The sequence below is a fragment of the Lygodium microphyllum genome, chromosome 8, assembly GCF_053477565.2.
Source record: "Lygodium microphyllum isolate KBCC chromosome 8, Lygodium_microphyllum_v1.1.10, whole genome shotgun sequence".
Lineage (NCBI taxonomy): Eukaryota > Viridiplantae > Streptophyta > Polypodiopsida > Schizaeales > Lygodiaceae > Lygodium > Lygodium microphyllum.
In genome coordinates, this window is record NC_141142.1 from 141,853,145 (window position 1) to 141,877,954 (window position 24,810).

At 40.6% G+C, this 24,810-nt stretch overlaps 1 protein-coding gene across 5 annotated transcripts in view; it reads right to left on the minus strand.

Moving 5' to 3' along the window:
- Window positions 1-568: 568 nt before the first annotated feature.
- The window catches only part of LOC148032950 (uncharacterized), an 87,007-nt gene continuing 62,765 nt past the window's right edge, over window positions 569-24,810 (minus strand). Inside the window, exons 8-9 of one of the 5 annotated variants that reach the window (XR_015691693.1) lie at window positions 24,652-24,778; window positions 569-924 (exon numbers count right to left, since the gene is read on the minus strand). The gene's annotated coding sequence lies outside the window, so the exon portion shown is untranslated. The other 4 variants (XM_087683634.1, XM_087683636.1, XM_087683632.1 and 1 more) reach the window with 4 other exon arrangements.

The window sequence follows — 24,810 nt, forward strand, 5'->3', positions numbered from 1 at the left end:
AGCAATGCAATCCTGAAGCGCCTTGAAAGGATTATTAACGTCGGCATAGGCTTACTATTCAAGAATAAAATTCTACTTTCTTAAGAAAATCTATCTATTGCTTGGAAGAGGTATATGAGATACCTTACACCCCAAAGCTCATAAAATGAAGAAGAGATTTTGTTAATATCCTTGTGAGTACTACCTCTAGCATAGAATGAAGAAGAGATTTTGTTAATATCCTTGTGAGTACTACCTCTAGCATAGAATGGATTACCTATTTACTATATCAACTGAAAAATCTTTTTAAGATTATACTTTATATCATACTAATGTTCTTTTCAATACCTCTGACTAATGAATAAAGACATAGATTTTTCACGCAAAACCTTATGAGTGAATCAATTGAACATCAATGAATCCTTTTCAAAAAGCATTGATACACATGTAAACAAGGTGCTCCGCCGATGAACTATAGCCCTTGACCTAACTAGTTTATCTTTATAGAATCTAATATAATTAGTACATAGATGCTAAAGCTAAATTATCAAAACAAATGAATCATGCACATAGAAGTAGAAAACAAGAGAAAATGAAAGGGGAAAATATATTTTACAACTTGGATCCACTATTTCATGGTCTTGCCACTATTTTCAATCATTCCACCATGTATAATGAAATTAACACGAAAAGAAAAGACCTACTTGGCTCAATGATTAGAGTATCACTTTCATATAGCCACAGTCATTGGTTCGAACCCAATAGTAGGTAAAACTTATTAGGTACCATACTATGGTACGTCAACACTTAATAAGTCCTATGATTTGAGATAATCTTTTGGGTTAAGCTCAGAAACCCATTGCACTTTTCCGAAAGGAATCCATAACGTTCCCTTGGTTTCTTTGTGCCTTCCTACGCCTCGATTTTCCATCACCCTATTCATTCCTTCGGAGAAACAACAAATGGTCAAACTAGGGTATAGATATGAACTTATCTTCTTACACATAAATAAAAACTCCCTGGCAACCTATATGATACAAAGTCCAACTCAAATTTTCGAAGTCACGAGTAGCAAAAGCTTGGAAACATGGCTTAGGCTTCCAACAAGTGTAAGTTCACTATTGATGAAAAGGATCTATCATTCTGTGTTAGATATGATGTTGGCTTCTCAAACACCATAGCTTTCGTCTTTGAAGAGAAAAGAAAATATCGTTGTTAATTCACTTTGAGTAAACCATGGACTTGATGCATGATACCATTGGTATAAAAAGCAAGTAGATCCTCACATGCTCAAGCAAGAAAGGCAAATACAATAGGCACAAGTCTCAGAGTAAGGGGGGAATTTGAAACTATGAGAGCGATTGCAATTATCCTCCAAGTCTTCACTCAAAATTAGAAGAGCCAATAATGCATAAACAAACTTACCTATTAGTGTGTAATGTTACTTGAGGAGAGGATCCCTTAGCTGTGGAGGGATAAAGAGACAACTGAGGCTGACACATCTTTTGGACTAGAAAAGGGGAGAAGACTACCTCTTTTTCCAAGAATGGGAAGCATACACTTCAAGGCCTGATGGTTAGCAATTGCAATGTAGAAAACTGTTGAGGATCCACTAATGAAGGGCGTTGACAGAGAGCTCACATTTAGATCTTTAGCCAAGAGAGAGAACTGAATGCAAAAAAATTCGCCATGAGGAAGTTCTAAATTGTTCAAGATAGGGAACTATTGACCATTCTAGAAGACTACGTTTGCTCTAAGCATGTAATGTACATGCAAGCAATAGACAGCATACCAGGCTTATATTTCACTCAAAAAAGTTTAGCTCAGCGTCCTCTTCAATTGTAGGTTTCTCTCTAATTATTTCTGTCTTTTCATCCCAATTTGAACCAACAATTCTTTATACTTCCTTTCTTATGAATTTCTAAATTCAAGGTCACAATCCAGACTCCCTCGTTAATTTGCTTAATACTGCAAAAACTCTTTTACAGAATGATATTTACTTTAAGCAACTAATGATGATGGAACCGAAATAATCATTAAGCAAGTCTCAAGCACAAAATCATGTGTATACATTATGCGGGCATGCACAAATCTTTGTATAAGAAAGGCGGCTCCAATATGATTAATTTTCCAAGCGCACATATTCATTTCCTTCCATGAAGGTGTTTTAGCTGTCACCCAAAAAGCAGCAGCTCAAATCCATGGCGTCAGTCAAGTGAGCAGATTAAGTGCTATATTTGGCAATCAACTGATCCAAAACAAGTTAAGGTGACCAAGTTCATCCGTTGATCCCAACCAGCTCCGCAAAGAAGCAGCCCAATTCCAATTATTAATTTCAGTTTCAGAAAAATTAAAGCTAGTGCACTAGTGCACCTCAGCTACCTCCACCACATTTTTCTACACTTGCAAGCATTAAAAAGAAGCTTTTCCAAACAAAAAAATAGATTACAAAAGCAAACTCTCGAATTGGAAAAGGAGAGTCCATTTGCTGAGGAAAATGTACAATCTGATTGAGAACATGGGAGGAGCAACCTGCATCATAATGAAACAAATCATCCCCAGGCATTACACAACACAAAACCAAACTTGAACCTCCCCCCCCTCTCTCTCTCTCTCTCTCTCTCTCTCTCTCTCTCTCTCTCATGTGGACTCCTAGGGGATCCCATCTACTTGGATGATGACCTTACCAGGATGCAGGTGGAACATAGGTGCACAAGCATGCCCAAAATAATCCAAGCCGAGAAAGAGGGATACAAGGTAGTGTACAGACATGGCCAGGTCATCACTGATGGCAAGGCAATTGAATAGGGGCACGCAGCCTATGAGACAGACTCATAAGAGGTACGGATGACCATCTGGCACTGCAACAGCTCACTATGAGCACATCCAAGGAGGATGGAGGAGGTGATGGATTCTAGTCACACAAACACTTCAGAGTCCCCAGAGGTTAGATTCATTTATCCTCATGTGTGAACACACATTGTGTGTAAAAGTGTGTGTTTACGTGTGAACACCTTTTACACCACTTGGTATTGAATAAGGGGCGAAGGTGTAGCTGGATACCTCAGCCGATATATTCAGGCCCTATCATGTGTACTTTCATCTCACTTATCTATCATTATCAATCTATCTTTCAATTTGTGACTACTTGCAAGAATGCTCTCTCTCTCTCTCTCTCTCTCTCTCTCTCTCTCTCTCCACATCCATGGAATTCCATCCACCATAGCTTGCTGGTCACATGCGAGTTCCATACCCAACAGTGTTATCAAAGCAGAAGATACATTCTCAGCCGCCGAGGCTTCAGCAACACAGAAGAAGAAGAAAAAGAAGAATAAGAGGAAGACGAAGATGCTTCCTGCTCCAATTGCAGCCACCACCTGAAATTCCAAGCAGCCTCACCACTTCTTCACCTACCTTCTGTATTGCCTGTCCAGCCCTTATACTGCAGCCTTCACCCTGTTCAGCAACTGTCTACCCTGTTTTCACATTCGCTACTCCCACAGCCACCACCTGCTCTATTTTGGTGCCACTTGACACACTGACCTGTGGCCTCACTAAGCCACATCAAATCTTCCCCTGCTGCGATGTGCCACTGAGCTGGAAATGACACATCTCCCCTGGTCTGCCCACATGCCCCACCCCCTGGTCCTAGCGTGCCAATCTGCCCCGACACTCACGTGCCACGTCAACAGGCAGCTCCTAAGCTGTTCCAGCACATGTTCAACAGATCTGTCACCATCAGATCTGTCCTGTCACAAGGAAAGCAGTAATCCAAAGATCAGTTCAAAATTTAAAAGATTCATTTTTCAGTTTCAGTCCAAACCTGTGCTTCTTAGGGACTGTTCACACTGGTTGGGGCTTTTCAATCTTCTCCAAAATTTCTCCACGTTTCTTCTCCAAAATTTGGGGGATTTCAGTTTCTATTGAAATTTCTCAAATTTCTTAAATAAAAATTGGGGCTTTTCACACTGGAGTCCTCTGCCATCAAATTGAGGCCTCCAATGAAGCATTCAAGACCACCCAAGCGATCACCTTCAACATCCGGCATAAAATGACCTGCCAAGCGTCCACTGCTTGGCAACGCCATCACAAGCGATCAACATTGATTGCAATGTCCTCAGCATTGATATCGAGGGGGCATTCTAATCCCATTAAGATTTGTAAAAAATAAAAATAATTTTAAAAAGTAGGTGATCAGAATTAGACATTGGCCATGTACATGCATACACTTTTCCATCAGTTATTGAATAATTGTGTGGGGTCCTCTATATGGATTCTAATCCAAAATGAGTTGTATTTCGTTTTATTTTCAAGGGGGATTGTAATCCAAAAGGAGCTATATTTCAAGGGGGTTTGTAACCACTTCCTGCGTGACCTTTGACATAATCCTGAAAACTATACACATGTATTTGACCTCTGGTCGTGTACCCAATGACTCTGAGCCACACTATCTTTTGATCAACTTCTAAGCCATGCACACGCACCTCTGAACCACGTCTTCAAATCCTTCAACTTCTCAATAGACCATGTCATGACCTACCTCGTGCTATATCAACCTTACTTATCTATCTCCTTTTCCAAAATCATTGTGAGTGATTAGACACTGCCTCTTCGAGGTAAGACCTTCCCTTTTACTTTTTTAATATGTTTCATGTCACGAATTCAATCACCCATCACCTGAAGGGGGATTTGTTAGATTTACTTATCCTCATGTGTGAACACACATTATTGTGTGTGAAAGTGTGTATTTAGATGTGAACACCTTTTACACCACTTAGCATTAAATAAGGGGCAAAGGTGTAGGTGGATATCTCAGCCTATATATTCGGGCCTTATCACTTGTACTTTCATCTCACTTATCTCATCTATCATTATCAATCTATCTTTCAATTTATGTGTACTAGCAAGAGCTCCTCTCTCTCTCTCTCTCTCTCTCTCTCTCTCTCTCTCTCTCTCTCTCTACTCCATCGAGTTCCATCCGCCATAGCCTGTTGGTCACACGCGAGCTCCATACCCAACAACTCTATTGTTCCTTTGTGGATTTTTGCAAGGCCTTTGATACAATTCCAAGAGATAGACTACTATACAGGCTACAAACACTCGGAATCCCATCGGTGATAAAGTGATACTTCACCTATATGTGCTTCGTCTTTGCAAGAAAGACGGGGTTCTGTGCTAGCATGATAGAACTCTGACTATCACAATGGAGGACAGAGGTCTCGGTAATGCCAAGCTCTCCCACCAGACGTAAAAGCCATAAAGCCTCCTTGTATGTCTCAATGGCAACCACATACTCTAGCTCTATAATACACAATGCAGCACATTTTTGTAGCCTAAAGATCCAAGAAACTACTCCCCTTGTGAAGATGAGTATATACCTTGAAGTAGACTTTCTACAATCAACATAGTCTGTATCCGTAAAGCCGATGGTAAATGTCTTTTGCTTTCCAATATGTGCTTTGTTTTTGCACAAAAGACGCGGTTCCGTGCTAGCATAATAAAACTCTGACTATCAGAATGGAGGATAGGGGTCTTGGTACTACCAAGCTCTCCGACCAAACGTGAAAGCCATAAAGCCTCCTAGCATGCCTTAGTGGCAACCACATACTCTGCCTTTGTAATAGACAATGCAACACATTTTTGTAACTTGGAGATCCAAAAAACTACTCCCCCCATGAAGGTAAATACACACCCTAAAGTAGACTTTCTATAGTCAACATGACCAACATAGACTGCAACCGTAAAGCCAACAACAGATGCCTTCTGCTTTCCAAAGCAAATGCACAAATCCCTTGTGTCCTTAAGATATCTCATGATATCTTTCACTGCTTCCCAATGCTTTCTACCAAGATGTGCCATGTATCTACTAACCACTCCCACCACAAATGCTATGTCAAGACATGTAGCAACATAGCATACATCAAGCTACCCATAGCTGAAGCATGCAGAATCTTGGCCATTTCAGCCTTTTCATCATCAAACATAGGTTTGTTCTCTGCAGCGAGTTTCACATATAGAGGCAATGGTACGCTGCTTTCCCCCCCTCCATACTGAAACACTGCAAAATCTTGGACACAAACTTCTGCTATGACAAATAAAAAAGACCTTTTAATCTATCCCTCAATATACACATGCCAAGATTGTGATTTGCCTCACCAAGATGCTTCATATTGAAATTGTTGGGTAGGTTCTACTTCAATGTGTCCAAAGCATGAACATCCCTACCACCAATCAGCATGTCATCCACATACAAAACTAGCATAATAAGGTTGCCATCTGATGTCCTCTTGGTATATAAGTAGTGATCCACTCCTTTTGAATCCTTGAGATTGCATAAATGTATCAAACTTACGCTACCATTCATATGGTGTCTGATTCAACCCATACAAGCTTTTATTGAGTTTACATACCATCTTTTCCTTCCCCTTGGCCACAAAACCTTCTAGTTGTTGCACATATATGTCCTCATGCAAATCTCCATGTAAGAAAGTTGTCTTTACATCCATTTGTATGAGTTTCATATCCTCACATGCAACCAAGCCCAATCTCATGTAAGAAAGTAGTCATCTTGACTATAGGAGAAAAGATCTGGTCAAAAGCAATCCCATGCTCCTACTTATACGCCTTTGCAACAAGTCGTACTTTGTACTTGGTGAGGAACCAGAAGTGATCTTCATCTTGTAAACCCGTTTGTATGGTAGGACTTTCTACCCCTCGGGCAAATGTACCAAATCCCAAGTACCATTCTTCTTTAGAGATTCTATCTCTAACAGCATAGCTTTGTGTCATTTCTTGTTGTCCTCTCTATCCATTGCTTCCTTGAAGCAAGCTGGTTCACCACAATCTGCCAACATGACATAATCAACAACATAATTTGCACCAGGAACAAACCTATCTGGCTACTCGATATTTCTCGTCGACCTATAAACCCAATGATCAGTGTTTACTAGCTATTCAACTTGCAAATCTACATTAACAGCTTGTCATTCAAATAGTTTAGTATGTTGTCTTGCCTGTTCCGGCCATTCTAATGGCACACTTTCTTGTTGAAGCTGTGATATATCATGGGCAACTTCTTGTTCATTAATTTCAGCATCATTCCCTACATTTATAGAGTCATTTACAAGAGGTTTTTGAACAGTGGACAGACTTTGCTATCCTACAGGTATCTCTTCTCGAAACGCAACCCTTTTAACTTCATCAGTCTTTTTGAACTATTTATGCATGTGATCTTCCTAGAAGATAATATCATTGCTGCATACAATTTTCATTTTCTCGAAATCCCATAATTTATACCTCATTTCACCCTTGTCACCATATCCTAGGCAAATGCATTTACAAGGCTTTGGCTCCAATTTGCTACATTGTTCCTTGCATATATGCACAAATGTCTCGCAGCCAAACACTCTCAAGTGTGCGTACAAAGGTGGCTTGCCTAACCACGCTTCTTGAGAGACTCTCCGCCCAAAGACCTGTTTGGGGACTGATTTATCAAGTGTACAGCTGTCTCATAGTTGTCAGGTACGAAAAGTACGGTACGATAAAATACGGTACTAAATGGTACCTTAAGATTTTATAAGGTACGGTACGATATTAGTACCAAAAAAATTTAACTTCATTATTTTGAACTATAGATGATAGAACAGATGTTTAAAGTCTAATAGCAATGCTATTGGAGTATATAAGATGAATACTTGAGGGTAATACGCCAAAACCTCTATGGCATATGCCGCATACGCAACATGCGCTACAACTTACAAGTATATACATAGGAGTGGATACATCATACATGAATGATCATACAAATAAGAGGCATGTATGCTTGAGAGAGAGAAGGTTTAGAGAGAGGGAGAGGAGAGAGAGAGAGAGAGAGATATGAAATGACATGAGATGCTTTATTAACGTCTACAAGAGTCCAAAATGACCTGTGAGACCAACAGTTACCAAACAAACCACCAAAGGTTTTGGTAAAAGATTTATGAATTTTGTTATGGTTTTATTTGGCATTGCTAAGGCTTAGTAGCTACCAATGGTACATTCACTAATTCATGTACTCTCACAAGGTACATTAGGCCAAGCTATCCTCTGGCCTAGTTTTATTAGCAATGTGTACTAATGCTTTACCAATGCTATGAGGCTCATAACCAGATTTTGCATTGCTATTACCAAGACTTGCATAACCATAGCAAGAATAAGAATCAATATAAATTGAATTGTTTACTTGGGTGGTGCAAAATGAGCTGTGAACAAAGGTAAAATCAATAGGATTAAGCTACTTGATGATTCTCAAATGGTGCTGAATTTATTTATTGATGGCACTAACATATTGTGAAAAATGATGGGACATCAATTAGAAACGTTTGGAACTGCTTGAATACCTTATGTATGGCCTTTGGCTCTAGGATAAATCATAACAAAACATGTATGAGGAGTTTAATCAAGCTTCCACCCCCTTTCTTGGTTGATGGATCAAGGCTACAAAATCACACCACCATGACAACAGTCAACAACCCAAACCACCACCAACAACAACAACCACACCCAAAAAAAAAGTGCTTGTTTTTTTGTACGAATTCGTACGGTACGGTACGAACCGTATAGTACGAACCAGTTCGTACCACGTACGAGTGCAGCTATGAGCTGTCTTAATAGCCTCTACCCAAAATCCATGGGTTAAAGCAGCATGAGAGAGTATGGTACGGACCTTCTCCTAAATAGTCCTATTCATATGCTCTGCAACACCATTTTGGGACAGATTATAAGGGGTTTATCCCTTTCCTGCCACAAAAGGCCTAGAAGGCTTTTGACACATATTCCCCACCATTGTTAGAGCAAAGACACTCTAATGTCTTGCTGGTCATATTTTCAACAAGTGCCATGAATGTTTTAAACTTATATGATTCCTTGTCCTTACAACGAATCGCATAAACCCCTACTTTACATATCAGCCACAAAGCATAGTTGCACTCGTATGTCGTACGGTACTATCCCTACTGCACAATTTTCACCATACATATCCGTAAAGTTTCATACAATAAAACAGGCCTTTACTAGCCACCGCATCTCCCTGTGTTCCACCTATGCGTGTCTCCTGCATGGCACTTTTGAGGGGTGGGAAGCCTTGGATACTTAAGCCCACTCCCTTTTCCAACTATGCACTCCTTTCCCATCTCCCCTTGGATTCCATCTAGCTAGCAGCCACGCTTGACTCTTGATCCTTCTTTGACTGTTTGACACTTCTCTCATCTACAAAAGGTGCTGCTCTCCTCCATGCTTCCACACCAATTCAGCAAGCATTTGCCATTCTCATCTACCTCTCTTGGATCTTGAATTAATTTGTGATTCATGAAGCTCTAGCCTCCCACTCCCTCCTCTTTCCCGCAGCTTATCAAGGCTTAAGGCTCAAGCCTCTTCCATTCCCTCTCGCTCACTCTTGCTCTTTCATCATTACCTCCACCCTCTCCCTCTCTTTCAAGTTTAAAAGTCAAGACTCAAGAATCTCACTCTCCCTCTCTCTCTATCCCCCCCTCCCCCTCAGGGCCCCCCCATTTGTCATCGACACCATAACTGGTAAGAAGTATCAGGCCTTCAATTTTCTAGGATCCAAGTGGAAAGGGCACAAAGGTGCAACCAACTTCTCCAACATCTTCCCAAGATGGGGGGACAAGTTGCCCCATGCAAGGAAATCCCTCAAAACATTGCGGATGAGATTCTCACCAAGATGAGAGGGGGATCCACAAGAGGAGGAGGAAGTAGCATATTGGCACCAACTCCTATACCTACTAATGAGAAAGCATTAAATATCACATAAAATGACATGAGGATGAAAAAGATTGATAAAGACAATGAGAGGATTGATAGAGCCCTTGATCCTACTCAGGATACATGGATAAAATATGGTTGCTCGATTCTCACCAACGGATGAAGTGATTATAAGGAAAAAAAGAAGAAGATTTCTGCCCTATCTCTCTATGTTCTCAAGTCTCCATTGCTTTTGTGTGTGTGTGTGTGCACTCTTAGATACTTCACCTCAATTGAAGTTCTTCCACCTTGCTCAATTTTCCTTGGGTTATAGCCACAGAAGGCTCGAGGCTGGTAGGGCTGCAGTCTCCGATTGTAGTGAAACTTGGTAAACAGAAAGAACAATGTATATACTATAGATTAAGCCCTTTAGAGGTTGCCTGCTATGATTTTTGGCGTCTAAGGTCATTTTGGTCTCTATTCTAGACCTGCAAGTGGTCCCAACAACAGTTTTTGGGTAGCTACAGTTTCAGCTGTGTCAACCATTTACAGGTGCACAAGTTACAGATTTTGAATCTGTAAGGTTTCAAGTGTTTGCCGTGTTGCAAACACAGAAGGCATCTACATACAAATTGCAAATTGTGGTTATTCTTGTGATAGTTAGTGAAAAAGGTTGCATGTTTAATGCAACTTTTTGTAAGTTATTTGCTTTATCAAAATGTCTGACAACTTTAACCAAATTATTAGTGAGAAGCCTAGTAAGAACAATTATCCTGCATGAAAGTTCACGATGATAAATTCCTTCAAAGGCAAAGGCGTTTGGAATTATATTGAAGGAGACATGGAAGTGGCACCCAAAGTTCCTGTGTAAAATGCTACTGCAAAACACGTAAAGGCTAAGAAAGATTGAAACCAAACACTAAGTAAAGTTATGTATTGGCTATTTGACAGTGTCACAAATAGCATGATGGGCTATTTGTAGAAATATGATACCCCCACTATTGCATGAAACAATCTAGCAAGGCTATTTGAAGTAAACACAAAGGCCAGAAAGCTATAGCTCAAGTCAATGCTGAACTAAGTGAAAAGAGGAAACTTATCAAGTAATGATTATGCCTTGAAGATCAAGAGTATTGTGCAAGCTCTTGGATCTATCCGTGTGGTAGTTGATGAAGATATTATATGTGCGTGCTTAGATAGGCTTAAAGATGAATACAAGAGCTTCAAGTCATCTATGAATACGAGGGATGATATCCCTGATTTTGCAGACTTGATTTCTATGTTGATACTTGAGTAGAAGAACCTTGGTTTGGTTTTCTCTTCTTCTCAAAGCAAGAATAAGTCTAAACACATATTTTAGTCTACTAGCCGAGATAGAGATCATGGCAGAGACCTAGGTGGTGGTTGTGGTCAAAGTTACAATGCACAGCAAAATAGAGGAGAGTCCCCAAAAGGGGAAGTCAAAGAAGCCACGTTGCAGATTCTAATAGGTAACAAAATTCTAGTAATAGTAGAGAGTATTGGCATTGTAGTCAAAAATGTCACATTTCTAAAAAGTACTTCAAAAAAAAACTGAAATAAGAAATTGAAAAAGCAATAACACAATTATACATCTAGTAGAAGCAAAAACAATGATGACAAAACTAAACAATTGTTTGCTATGTAGCACTTTATAAATACTATGATTGTTGAGGGTTCATTAAAGAACGATACATGATATGTAGGCTCAGATATCTCTAACCACATGACTTCTCACAAAGAGTGATTTAGAGAGATGCACAGTCCAGAGTCTCCAAGCTAGGTGGAGATAGAGGATAATATAGACCCCATTTCTCATGTTGGAAATGTTCCTTTGAGTATACAACATGGTAAAACTAGGTACCTGGCTAATTTGCTACAAGTACCAAATATTACAAGCAACGTGGTTTCTCTTGGTAAGATGGTAGAACACAGGTTGCAAGTTTGGTTCACATTTAATGGTTGTTATGTAAAAGATCTCAAAAATGATTGCAAGTTGATTGCAAAAGAGAAATATGCTAGCAAATTGTTTACTATTGATGTAGATCTATATGAAATGGATGCTGTCATGTTTGCATGAGGTTCAAGTGTTATGGCTAATAGTATGAGATGTTATGGCTGATATTAAAATTTGGCATAAGAGAATCGGTCATGTGAATGTGCAATGGTTGAAAGACATACAGTCAGAACAAGTTGTGGATGGCTTGTCTAAGTTTAGAGTTGATGCGACATGTAAAGTATGTGAAGCATATTAATTCAGAAAGCAAGCAAGGCATTTGTTTCCACATGAAAAGCATGTATGTAAGAAGCCACTTTAATTGATACATTCCAATGTATGGGATCCTATAAAGATTGCAACTTTGAGTAGTCACAAGTATTATGTTTCCTTCATTGATCATCATACTTGCAAAGTATGGGTTTACTTTATGCGTGAGAAAAGAGAGCTGTTTACTCACCTAAAAAGCTTTAAGGCTTTGGTTGAGAAGGAAACACGGTTATATATTAAATGCCTAAGGTCGGATGGAGAAGAAGAATATCCCTCCAATAAGTTTTTTTATTTTTTCCTAAAAAATGGTATACAAAGGCAATATACCTGTATGTAGAATACTCCACAACAAAATGGAGTTACTAAGCGAAAAAACAGATATATTACACACATGGCTCGTACATTGATATCAAAAAGAAACTTGCCTCATTACTATTGGGTTGAAGCAGTTGCTACTACTGTATACATTATGAACAGGACACCTACAAGCGACTACTATTCCACATCGTATGAGACCCGAAGAGAAGCTTACGGGTAGAAAGCCAAATCTATCCCATTCGAAAGTATTTGGATGTTCCTGATGAATTGTGCACTAAATTGGATCCCAAAGCTGAAAAATATGTATTTGTAGGATATTCTCTTGAGCAAAAGAGATATAGATGTTATAACCCTATTGCATGTGAGCTAAGAGTTAGCACGCATGTTTCTTTTGAATAAGTAGTTGATACACTGATGTACAAAATGCAATTGCAACTGATGAGCAAGAGAGTGTGGCTATATAGAAAATAGGTCTGCAGTCATAGACATTGGGTGAACCACAAGCGTCTCCTAGTCATGGTTCCGTTGATAGACCTTGGAGTGGCAAATTGACATCATAGGTTACTCCACCAAGTACATTACAGATGTCAAGAAAAGATAAAGACAAAGTTGGAGACTCATCTATTATGACAAACGTATCATGACGTTTCTCTCATGTTGATGTTGATTCAAATTGCTCTAAGTAGAGCTTGGATGAGGAGTTTGGGATTCTGTCTATTAAAACACTTGGTGTGCAGAAGGAACAAGAGGATGCTAAAGCACTTGGTAATTATCTAAGTCCACATAGGTCACGTAGAGTAAGAAAGCCTATGCAGTGATTGACATATGAAAGCTATGTAGCTCATCACTATGCACGATGTGAAACCCACTTGTTTTGAGAATGCACTGGGTTGTAGGGACCGGTTAGGCACGAAGATCAAGACAAACTGTCCTACGCGCAGTGTGAGAGAGAGAGAGCAGAGTAGAGAGTGAGCACGTTTTCATGTACAATGACGAGTATGCACCTTTAGGTTTTTAGATAGATATATATGTGAATGTAAGTGCTAAAGCTATGTTCACACCCGAGTACATTTAAAAGGCACAAGGCCTTTATTTCCAACCTCCCACCTAAAGGCAATACGCCTTAAGAGGAGAAAAGAATCAACTAAGTCTAGATATGTACAAACCTGAAATACATATATCTATCCAACTCCCATCATCTATCGGCAATGAGCAAACCGCTCTACTGGAAGACCCTTCGTGAGAAGGTCTGCAAGGTTATCATCTGTGTACACTTTGATAAGCTCAATGCTTTTGTCAGGTATATCTCTAATGAAGTGGTACTTCACCTGTATGTGCTTTGTCTTTGCATGAAAGACAGGATTCCATGCTAGCATGATAGCACTCTAACTATCACAATGGACAACAGGTAACTCTATGATGCCAAGCTCTCCCACTAGACATGAAAGCCATAAAGCCTCCTTGCATGCCTCAATGACAGCCACATACTCTGCCTCTGTAGTAGACAATGCAATACACTTTTATAGCCTAGAGATCCAAGAGACTGCTCCTCATGTGAAAGTAAGCACATACCCAGAAGTGGACTTCTTGCAGTCCGCATGACCAACATAGTTTGCGTCCGTAAAGCCAACAACATCTGCCTTCTGCTTTCCAAAGCAGATGCACAACTTCTTTGTGCCTTTGAGGTATCTCATAATACCTTTCATCGCATCCCAATGCTTCTTGCCAAGGGTTGCCATGTATCTGCTAACCACTCCCACTGCAAAGGCAATGTCAGGACGTGTAGCAACCATAGCATACATCAAACTGCCAACAGCTAAAGCATATGGTATCTTGGCCATTTCAGCCTTCTCATCATCTGATGTAAGGTTGTCCTCTGCACTAAGTTTCACATATGGAAGCAATGGAACCCCAATTGTTTTCCCCCCCTCCATATTGAAACACTACAAAACTTTGGAGATATACTCCTGCTGAGATAGATAGAGTAAGCCTTTTGATCTATCTCTGAGTATTCACATGCCAAGAATGTGATTTGCATCAGCAAGATCCTTCATGTCAAAGCTACCATGAAGACATTGCTTTAATGAATCCAAGGAATGAGTATCCCTGCCAACACACAGCATGTCATCAACATACAAAACTAACATAATCAGGCTCCCATCTACTGCCTTCTTGGTGTACAAGAAGTGATCCACTTGACTTCTATGAAAGCTTTGGGGCTGCATGAATGTATCAAACTTATGATACCATTCTCTTGGTGCTTATTTCAGCCCATACAAACTCCTTTTGAATTAACATAGCATCTTTTCTTTTTCTTTTTCGACAAAAGCTTTAGGCTGCTGCATATACATGTTCTCATGCAGATCACCATGTAAAAATGCAGTCTTTACATCCATCTGCATGAGTTCCATATCTTTAGCTGCAATCAAGCCCAAAATGGTTCTCAATGTAGTCATCTTGACTACAGGAGAGAAAATCTCATCAAAGTCAATTCCATGCTCCTGCTTGTATCCCTTTGCAACCAATCTTGCTTTCTACTTTGGTGAGGAACCAAAAGTGACCTTCATCTTGTAAACCCATTTGCATGGAAGTGTTTTCTGCCCTTTAGGCAACTGCACCACAAGTCCCAAGTGCCAATTTTTTCAAGAGATTCCATCTCTGGCAGCATGGCTTTATACCATTTCTTACTATCCTGTCTGCCCATTGCTTCCTTGAAGCAAGACGGTCCACCACAGTCTGTCAACATGACATAATCACCCACATTAATTGCACCAAGAACAAACCTGTCAGGTTGTCTAGTAGCCCTAGACGATCTCCTAACCCAATCATTATTGTTTACTGGCTGTTCTTGCAAATTTCCATTTTCAACATGCTGTCCTGGCATTTCAGCCTGCAAATCAGCATTAACAGCTTGCTGTCCTGGCTCTTTCTGCACATGTAATGGCTCATTTTCATGGGCAATAGCGGGTTGATCATTTCCAGCATCATTTCTTGCATTTACAGATTCATTTACAACAGGTATTTGCTGCTATACAGCGGACACATTTTGTTGTCCAAAAGGTATTTCTTCCCGGAATACAACCCTACGGACCTCCTCAGTCTTTTCGGGCTGTTTGTGCATGCGATCTTCTGGGAAGATAACGTCATTGCTGCGTACTACTTTCCTTTTCTCGGGATCCCACAATCTATAACCCATTTCACCCTTGTCACCGTATCCTAGGAAAATGCATTTACAGGACTTTGGCTCAAGTTTGTTGCGTTTTTCTTTACGAATGTGCACAAAAGCCTCGCATCCAAACACTTTCAAATGAGCATATGAAAGTGGCTTGCCCGACCACGCTTCTTGGGGAACTTGAGCCAAAGTCGGGCATATGAAAGTGGCTTGCCCGAAAACCCCCCCCCCCCCCAAGACCTGTTTCGTGACCAATTAATCAAGTGAATGGTTATCATAATAGTCTCTGCCCAAAAACCATGGGGTAATGTAGCATGAAACAGCATCGTACGGACCTTATCTTGTATGGTCCGATTCATACGCTCTGCAACTCCATTTTGGGGCGCACTTCATCGTTGCTACGAATGGAATAAACCCATACCTTCCATGTAGCATCATCAACAAAGGTGACAAAATATTTCTTTCCCCCTAAAGATAATCCTGGCATTTTACATATATCCGAATATACTAACTCTAGAGGAGAAGATTTCAAAGAAAGAGACTTTTTGTGAGACGTCCTGTGCATGTTTGTCATAAATGCAATGATCACAATCAGCATAACAAAGACAAGGCAAGTAACCCAAACGAGAAAGCACTTTCATTCATGTTTGACTCATGTGTCCCAACCGGCCATGCCACAAAGAAACGTTTGACTACTCGGTCACGGCAACAACATGGTCACGCACACTAGATACATGAAGTGAATACAAAGTATCACTCTTGCAACCTCTAACAATCACTCTTGATCCCTTACAAATCTTCCATATTCCATCACAAAAGGTGGTATGAAAACCATCATCATCTAGCTGCCCTATGCTAATCAAGCTCTTCTTGAGCTGAGATACATGCCGTACATGCTGAAGTGTGAAAACAGAGCCATGTTGAAATTGCAACAGCACACTGCCAATACCTGGAATGTCACATGCATAAGTGTCCCCAAGATGGCCAAAACCATGTCGACCCCCTGTATAGTCAGAGAATCACTTGTTGGAGTGCGCAGGTAGCGGAAGCATGAAGATTTGCAGCAGAGAAGTGAGCAGGTGAGTGAGAGTGAGAGACAGAGAGAGTACGAGCTGATTTGGATGTACCAACAAATATATTCGTACACAAAGAATAAAATGTATTTATACTTAGGGCCCGTTAAGGGTGCATTCACATGTACAACATAACAATACACGTGTAAAATACACAAAGGTAAATAAAGGACCTTTACATCCCAACAACTTCCCACTTAAAGGTCCGGAGTGAACATTTAACCAACTCCCACTAGTTGTATGCAATGCTCATGCTGAGCCTTGCCTAGACTTTTAGTGAGAACATCTGCAGGGTTGTCCTGTGTTTTGATCTTGGTCAATGTGATTAGACCATCTTCCAAAATCTGTCTGATAAAGTGATATCGCACATCAATATGCTTTGTGCGTGAATGATACATGGCATTTTTAGCCAGATACATAGCACTCTGGCTATCACATCCCAACACTGGAGTACTCATAGACACGCCAAGATCCTCTGCGAGTCTGCTCAACCATATAGCTTTCTTAGAAGCTTCAGTATAGCTGATATGTATTCAGCTTCAGTAGTACTCAGTGCTACGATGTTCTGCAACCTGGAGCACCAAGAGACGGCCCCTCTGGCAACTGTAAAGACATACCCGCTAGTGGACCTGCGAGTGTCTAAGTCACCTGCCATGTCTGCATCACAATAACCCTGCAGATTAAGTGCACCCTGCCCATAGCAAATACATTTTATTTGTGTACTCTTTAGATATCTAAGAATACACTTGACAGCCTCCCAATGTGGTTTGCCAAGATTTGACATAAACCTGCTGACAACTCCCACTCCATGAGCAACGTCTGGACGAGTAGCCACCATAGCATACATAAGAGAGCCACAAGCTGATGCATAAGGAACTCCCTTCATAGCATTGGCTTCCATGTCATCTTTTGGGCTCTTGGCTTTACTAAGCTTAAGGTATGGAGGTAAGGGTACTCCGAGAGGCTTAGCTTCAACCATGTTAAATCTGTCAAGTACCTTTTCAATGTACTTTTCTTGAGATAAGAACAGCAATTTCTGCGTTCTATCCCTATGAATCGTTATGCCCAATATATGCTCTACATTCCCCAAATCTTTCAAGGAAAAAGCTGATTTCAGTTGATCCTTGAGAGCATCCAAGCTAGTCTTTCTCTTCCCAGCTAGCAACATATCATCCACATACAAAACAAGTATGATAGGGCTGCCATCTGTATCCTTTTTCATATACAAACAATGATCTGCATGGCTGCGTGTAAACCCATGAGAGAGCATAAAAGTGTCAAACTTTTTGTACCACTGCCATGGTGCTTGTTTCAGCCCATATAAGCTGCGTTTTAGTTTACACACCAACTGCTCTTTTCCAGGAACTACAAAACCCTCGGGCTGTTTCATGTAGATCTCATCAATGTCACCATGCAGAAAAGTTGTTTTCACATCCATTTGGTACAGCACTAAATCCAATACAGCAGTGAGAGCAAAAAGCACACGTAGTGTGGTCATCTTCATGACAGGTGAGAAGACCTCCTGGAAGTCAATCCCCTCCTTCTGTGCATACCCTTTGGCAACCAATCTTGCCTTGTACTTGGGTTTCCCATCAACTGTCTTTACTTTGTAAACCCATTTGTTTGGAAGAGGCTTTCTTCCTTTAGGCAACGACACAAGATCCCAAGTATCATTAGCATACAGAGATTCAATCTCTTCCTGCATAGCTAGCTCCCACTTATTGCTGAATTTGCATGACTTGGCCTCTTTATATGTCAGAGGCTCACCCTCATCAGTAAGCATCACATAATGCAAAGAGGGGTCATACCTATGTGGCTGCCTTCTTAGGCATGTAGACCTACGTACCCAATGATCTACATTCTCAAGAATTGGATCTACATCTAGAGGCATGTTATTTTCAGCATTTATTGGCTGCTGTAAGCCATTTTCAGCATGCTGTTCATGCTGTACAGCACCTTCATTTTCATTTCCAGCACCTGCATTTTCATAATCAGCAAGTCTATCTTGCTGTCCATGACCTCCCTGTGCTTCTATTTGCTGTCCATCATCATCTAGCTCAAAGATAACCAGCTGATCATCAGTTTCAGCCTGTGGTACAGCACCATGAGGCTCATCATTTGAAGTACTAGGTGGCTGCAAATTCTGAAATTTGACCTTTTTCATGTCTTCATCAGAGGCTAAAGTACTTTTCAACAACTTTGCCTCATTAAACACAACATTACGGCTGCGAACAATTTTCTTAGACTGAGGTAGCCACACTTTATAGCCAAATTCACCCTCATCACCATAGCCCATGAAAATGCCTTTGGTGGATTTCGGATCAAGTTTATTCCTCAGCTCATTTCTAACATGCACAAAAGCATCACAGCCAAATATTCGTAAATGGTCATATGAGGCTGGTTTGCCAAACCAAACCTCCTCAGGGATGCCATTATTTAGGGACCTGTTTGCAGAGCGGTTGCAAATGTGAACCGCGGTTTTAAGTGCCTCTCCCCAAAATTCATGAGGGAGATTAGCAGTGAACAGCATGCACCGCACTCTCTCACATAGGGTCCTATTGTATCTTTCAGCCACACCATTTGAAGAAGGGCTGTAAGGGACTGTAAGCTCCCTCTTGATTCCATGCAAGTCACAAAAAGACTTAAATTCATTAGATGTGAACTCACCTCCATTATCAGTTCTCAAGCATTTTAACTTTCTACCTGTCTGAGTGGTCACGAATGCATGAAAAGTTTTAAAGACAGCAAACACTTAACTTTTCTTTTTCAACAAATAAACCCAAATCTTGGGCCAACGATTTCACAGGCATGCTACATACATCAGAATGCACTAAGTCCAATACATTTGACTTACGGGAGACACCAGAGTAAAAGGAATTTTTCATTTGCTTTCCAAACTGACAGTCATTACAAAAATCAAGTTTAGAGCCTTTTCCATCAACCCTCTTCAAAGAGGTAAGGACATCAAGTCCTTTCTAGCTCATATGGCCTAATCTCTTATGCCATAACTCCAAATGACAACCAATTTCAGCAACTGTAAGAAACTTGCCATTCAAAGCTTTACAGTGCAGACAATACAAAGTGCCCTTCTTGGTTCCTTTAGCAATCAGCATGGAACCCCTTTTTAATTTCCACAAACCACCACCAAACAGTGTGGTGTAACCATACAAGTCAAGCTGTCCAACAGATAGTAAACTCTTCTTGATGCCAAGCACATATCTAACATCTTTCAACACAAGTTCTTGCCCATTATCCAAAGACAAGTGTATGTTGCCAATCCCATCAATGTTGCAAGCATGATTATTTCCAAGGTAAACCTTGCCATAACAGCCTGCATCAAAAGTAGCAAAGCACTCCAAGCATGGAGTCACATGGAAAGAGGCACCAGAGTCTACAATCCAAGTCTGAGTGACACCATCATCAACAGACAAAAGTGCATCAATCACATCAGCCTTGGTGATCTGCATATCCTGCATGTGATATACAAGGGCATCATAATCCACTGCACATAATACATCAGCCTCTGCATCCGAGAGCTCCTCTATGACAACACTGGAGGCCACATTGGCCTTTTCCTTGCCTTTGCCTGCCTCAGATGCATCTATCTTTTCCTCTTTCTTCTTTTTGTCTCCTGCATTCTTCTTTCTCTCTTGTTCCTTCTTGTAATACCTGCAATCAGGCTTCTTGTGGCTCTTCCGACCACACTGATAGCATGTAACATCACTCTTTTCTTTTCCTTTGCTCTTGCTCCTGCTTCTCTCTCCAGTATTTGCATTTTTCTTTTCAGCCCTACCTCTAACATTATAAGCTGAGTTGCTGCCTTCTCCACTAGACTTACGTCTAATTTCTTCATTCAAGATCGAACCCCTCACACCATCATATGTGAGATTGGGGTTATTACTGAGAGAAACAACCAAAGTCTCCCAAGAGTCAAGCAATTTCATGATCAAAAAGATCGCCCTGAACTTATCATCAAAATCCAAATTAGCAGCCTTGAGCTGATTTAAAATACCAGTAAATGCACACAAGTGCTCAACTGTAGACTTGGACTCATCCAGCCGCATATTCACCAACTTGCGCATTAAATGCACATGATTAACAGGTGTGGTGATCTCATAGGTAGTTTTCAACTTCTCCCATATTGCATGACCAGTGTCTAAACCCTTAATGTCTGTCAAAATGTCATCAATGACACCCATCTTTATATAAGCCACAGCCTTTTTATTGACTTTGGCCCAATCTGCCTCAGACATTTGTGAGGGTTTATCCTTCTGCAAAGCATCCTCACAATCCTTTAAGAACAATATGTCCTGCATACGATCTTTCCAAAGATCAAAACCCTGACCATCAAACCGTTTGATTTCCATCAAACTCTTAATGTCAGAATTGGAAGAAGTTGCAGCCATTTTTATCACAAGTACAAGTGTAAATGCACTGAACTACAAGAGCACAAAGCTAAATCAGCAAATACACTGCTGTTCTTGCATAACCAGCAATAATCCTCTGCTGTTTTTACATAAACCAGCCACTGCACATTACATAAACCAGCCACTGCACAGGCAAATAATGCAAAAATTTATCAAATTCCGCACAAAATCCCAAATTTCAAGGTCCAAATGTGCGCAAATGTCAGCCAAACTGACTCAGCTGAGCAAAATTACATCAATACATGAAAAGCCCCAATTTTTATTGGTCCAATGCCAAGAAATTTTACTCGGATGAGCAAAATTCCAACAAATTTGGCAAAATCCCCAATTTAATTGAGGTCAATGCGCACAATGTCTGACATAGATGCCACTATCAAGCATAAACAACATCAAATCTAAGAAAAGCCCCAAATTTCCAGGCTCAAAATTGCACAAATCTGCAAACTGTGCTTGCGTGCATGAACCGGGGCTTGTGTAAGTGTGAAAAATCACACACAAGATCAAATAAACTGTCATGACCTGGTTTTGCAGGTCAAATTTGATTGCCGCCTATTTGCGTGAGCTGTCACCTGACGATTTTGACCTGCCGCCTGCAAGAAAAACTGTCGCCTCAGCTGTCACTTCACTTTCGTGACCTGCCGCCTGCAGGGAAACTGTCGCTTGCACTCCTGTGAGCTGTTGCCTGCAATCGCCTGGTCAGACACGACCTGTCTTGCTGCCTTCTGATGGAAAACGACCTGTCCTCGCCTGCCAGGTCAAAAAACGACCTGTCGATTTCGCGCAAGCGAACACTGGAGATGTCTCGCACAGACTCCGAGGAGCCCGAGCACCTTAGCTGAAGCTCTGATACCAGTTGTTGGAGTGCGCGGGTAGCGGAAGCGTGAAGATTTGCAGCAGAGAAGTAAGCAGGTGAGTGAGAGTGAGAGATAGAGAGACTACGAGCTGATTTGGGTGTACCAACAAATGTGTTGGTACACAAAGAATAAAATGTATTTATACTTAGGGCCCGTAAGGGTGCATTCACATGTACAACATAACAATACACGTGTAAAATACACGGAGGTGAATAAAGGACCTTTACATCCCAAAATCACTCACGATGAGGGGTGACATGAAAGGAAGCACTTGAATCGAGAATCCAGGTATGCATGTCATCATCTGTATCTGCAAGTAAAGCATGTGCACCAAAGTGTGAAGAGACAAAGAGTACGTCAGGTGGTGGACACCAATAACAGGAAAGGAGAATCACAAGCTCTGTCATGTATCCCCATATCAAGCAAGCTATTCTTGAGGTAACTTATTTAACATTACAATGTATATGTACATAAATCATTAATTACTTTGTTATCTTGAGTCTTATAATATTTATTTTGTATGTATCTATGTTGGTCTGTAAAAGATAATCCAAGTGGTCACCAAAAAATGCCTCCAATTGTGCATCAATGAGATGGGAACTTGAGGCCAAATTTCCATCCATAGTATAGACACCATGCACAAATTGCCTAGAGCTTCTCATGGAAGTTTTAGGCAAATTAGAGTGGATTAAGAGGATTATTGATGACACTTGCAAGATCATTGCCTTCATCAATGGCAAGACCCAAGTACTTGTAGATTTTCACTCATACTCAGACTTGGAGTTGAAGAAGCCATCGAAGACACACTTCGTGGCCATGTATGATGTGGCTTCTTCCCAAGCATCTCTAATGCAAGAGTGCATAGTTGTCACAAAAGCAGCATGGAGCAGGCCCACAACTAAGGGAGACAAATCTGATACAGGGCAGCCTGCTGCGGCAGTAAACACAAGCAATAGAGGTAACAAATAGGTGGCTGCTAATGACATCAGCTGAAGGCTGCAAATGCAGTACAGAACTAGGTACTAGCTGGTTGGTGGCACCTAGTATGAGGTTGGCACGTGTTGGCGATGAAGTGGCAGCAGTCATGGATGGCTGGACAGCCACTAGAGGAAGAGACCTAATGACTAGAACCTGCAAAAGAAAGGGATAATTTGAGTGGCCAAGCAACCTCCTATTTATAGATCTGGTCCATGGATCCTCCCAAGGTTTGGAGGTTTGCTTATGGGACAGAGAAACTTTGGTAAAATTTGAGTTTTGGGGCTGTTTTAATGAGCTAATGAAGATTTAATGCGAAATGCATCTTTTTTAGCTTAATACTCATTACCTCACTCAATACATAGCACACTTAAGCTACCTCCCTTGAATTCACCCCTAGTCATGAGAGCTCTATTGAACCCACTACAATCAGTTAGTGATGCTATAAACGTGAAACTGTTTTCAAGATGCAGACCTGTTGCTCCAAAAGGTCTCGTTGTCCAGGGAAACAAACTAAAAGAGTACAGAGTACATAAACACAAACTTCAAGACAGCAGTATCCTAAACCCTATGAGACTGCCACAGCTACAAGAGGAAAGTATGTATGTGAAGTTGCTTGGATAGTAAAACATGGCTTCCTAATAAGTCACTAACAGGAGAAACAAACAGTTGAAGCTGCCTATGATCAAAACCCAATGCTAACCCTAGAAAAGACTCAACTAGATACGTGCATGAAGTAAGATCAACAGCAGCAAGAAGGGCAGGAGATGATGCCAGTAATGTAACCTAGCAGGTACGAGCTGTTAATGGAGGATTTCAAAGGGAACTGCAGAAAAACAGTGAAATGCAGCAAAAAACACCAAAAAAAGCAGCAACAAGACTCAAGACAGAAAAGGACAGTAATATTCAGCCTGTTAGCATGTAAATAAAACAAGGTAGCATGTCAAATGCAAATAACCGCAGGAAAGAAGGCTTGAAAGAGCTGATCCAAGAAGAGATGAAACTGATAAAAACAGGGCATGGCATTCCGAAGGCAATAATTTTACTTGGATGCTATGCTTCAGGTATTCTACTTTTTATTTTGTATTGACTGAGGAAACTTGCTATAATGAATAGGTACAAACCCAGAAATGTTGATGCACCTTATATCTATTGAAAGCAGACCTTGAGGGATGCAAAAATGAATTACCAATTGGTGGCTTTTCAATGTGTTCTTAGGAGCAAAATGATCCAATTCCACTTATAATATGTTGCATTGGCTGAGCAATCTTGTGATGATGGCAAGACCCATTTTCTATACTACCCCTTAGATGGGGTCTGGCATTATAGCCCACCAGATCAATTGTTCACAGAACCATTATATTTGTGATGTCCTTACTTTTTACAGATTTCCTCATACTTTCTCTTTTAGCTCAGGTGGATTTTCTTCAAGGTATCATTACTAGAATGCTTTAATCAGGAAAACAAAGGCACGTTAGGACTTGATTTAATGAAGCAGACAGTTTTATGTATATTGGAGAAAAGAAAAATGGAAGAAACCAACAGCTAAGAAACAATACTCCCTAGCTAGCAATTAATTTTACTTTTTGGATTATTGGGTCCTTTCTTTGGCTATGCATACATGAGCTAGAAGGAAAGACAATGGGCTTTACATTTTATTGGGCCTCCACTTAAAGAACTCAGCAGCCTTACTATGAAAAAACATGGACGATGCAATACTTTTTGGATTATTGGGTCCTTTCTTTGGCTATGCATACATGAGCTAGAAGGAAAGACTGTGGGCTTTACATTTTATTGGGCCTCCACTTAAAGAACTCAGCAGCCTTACTATGAAAAAACATGGACGATGCAATCTTCTTGTGCAAAATCCAGGTTATTAATAACAGTTGATTCACAGAGCGTCTGGATCTGACACATGCTTGAGGTAGCCAGAATGCCAAAGTATATCGTGTTTCCTGATTAACAAAAGGGTTGTTGATGCAGCTCA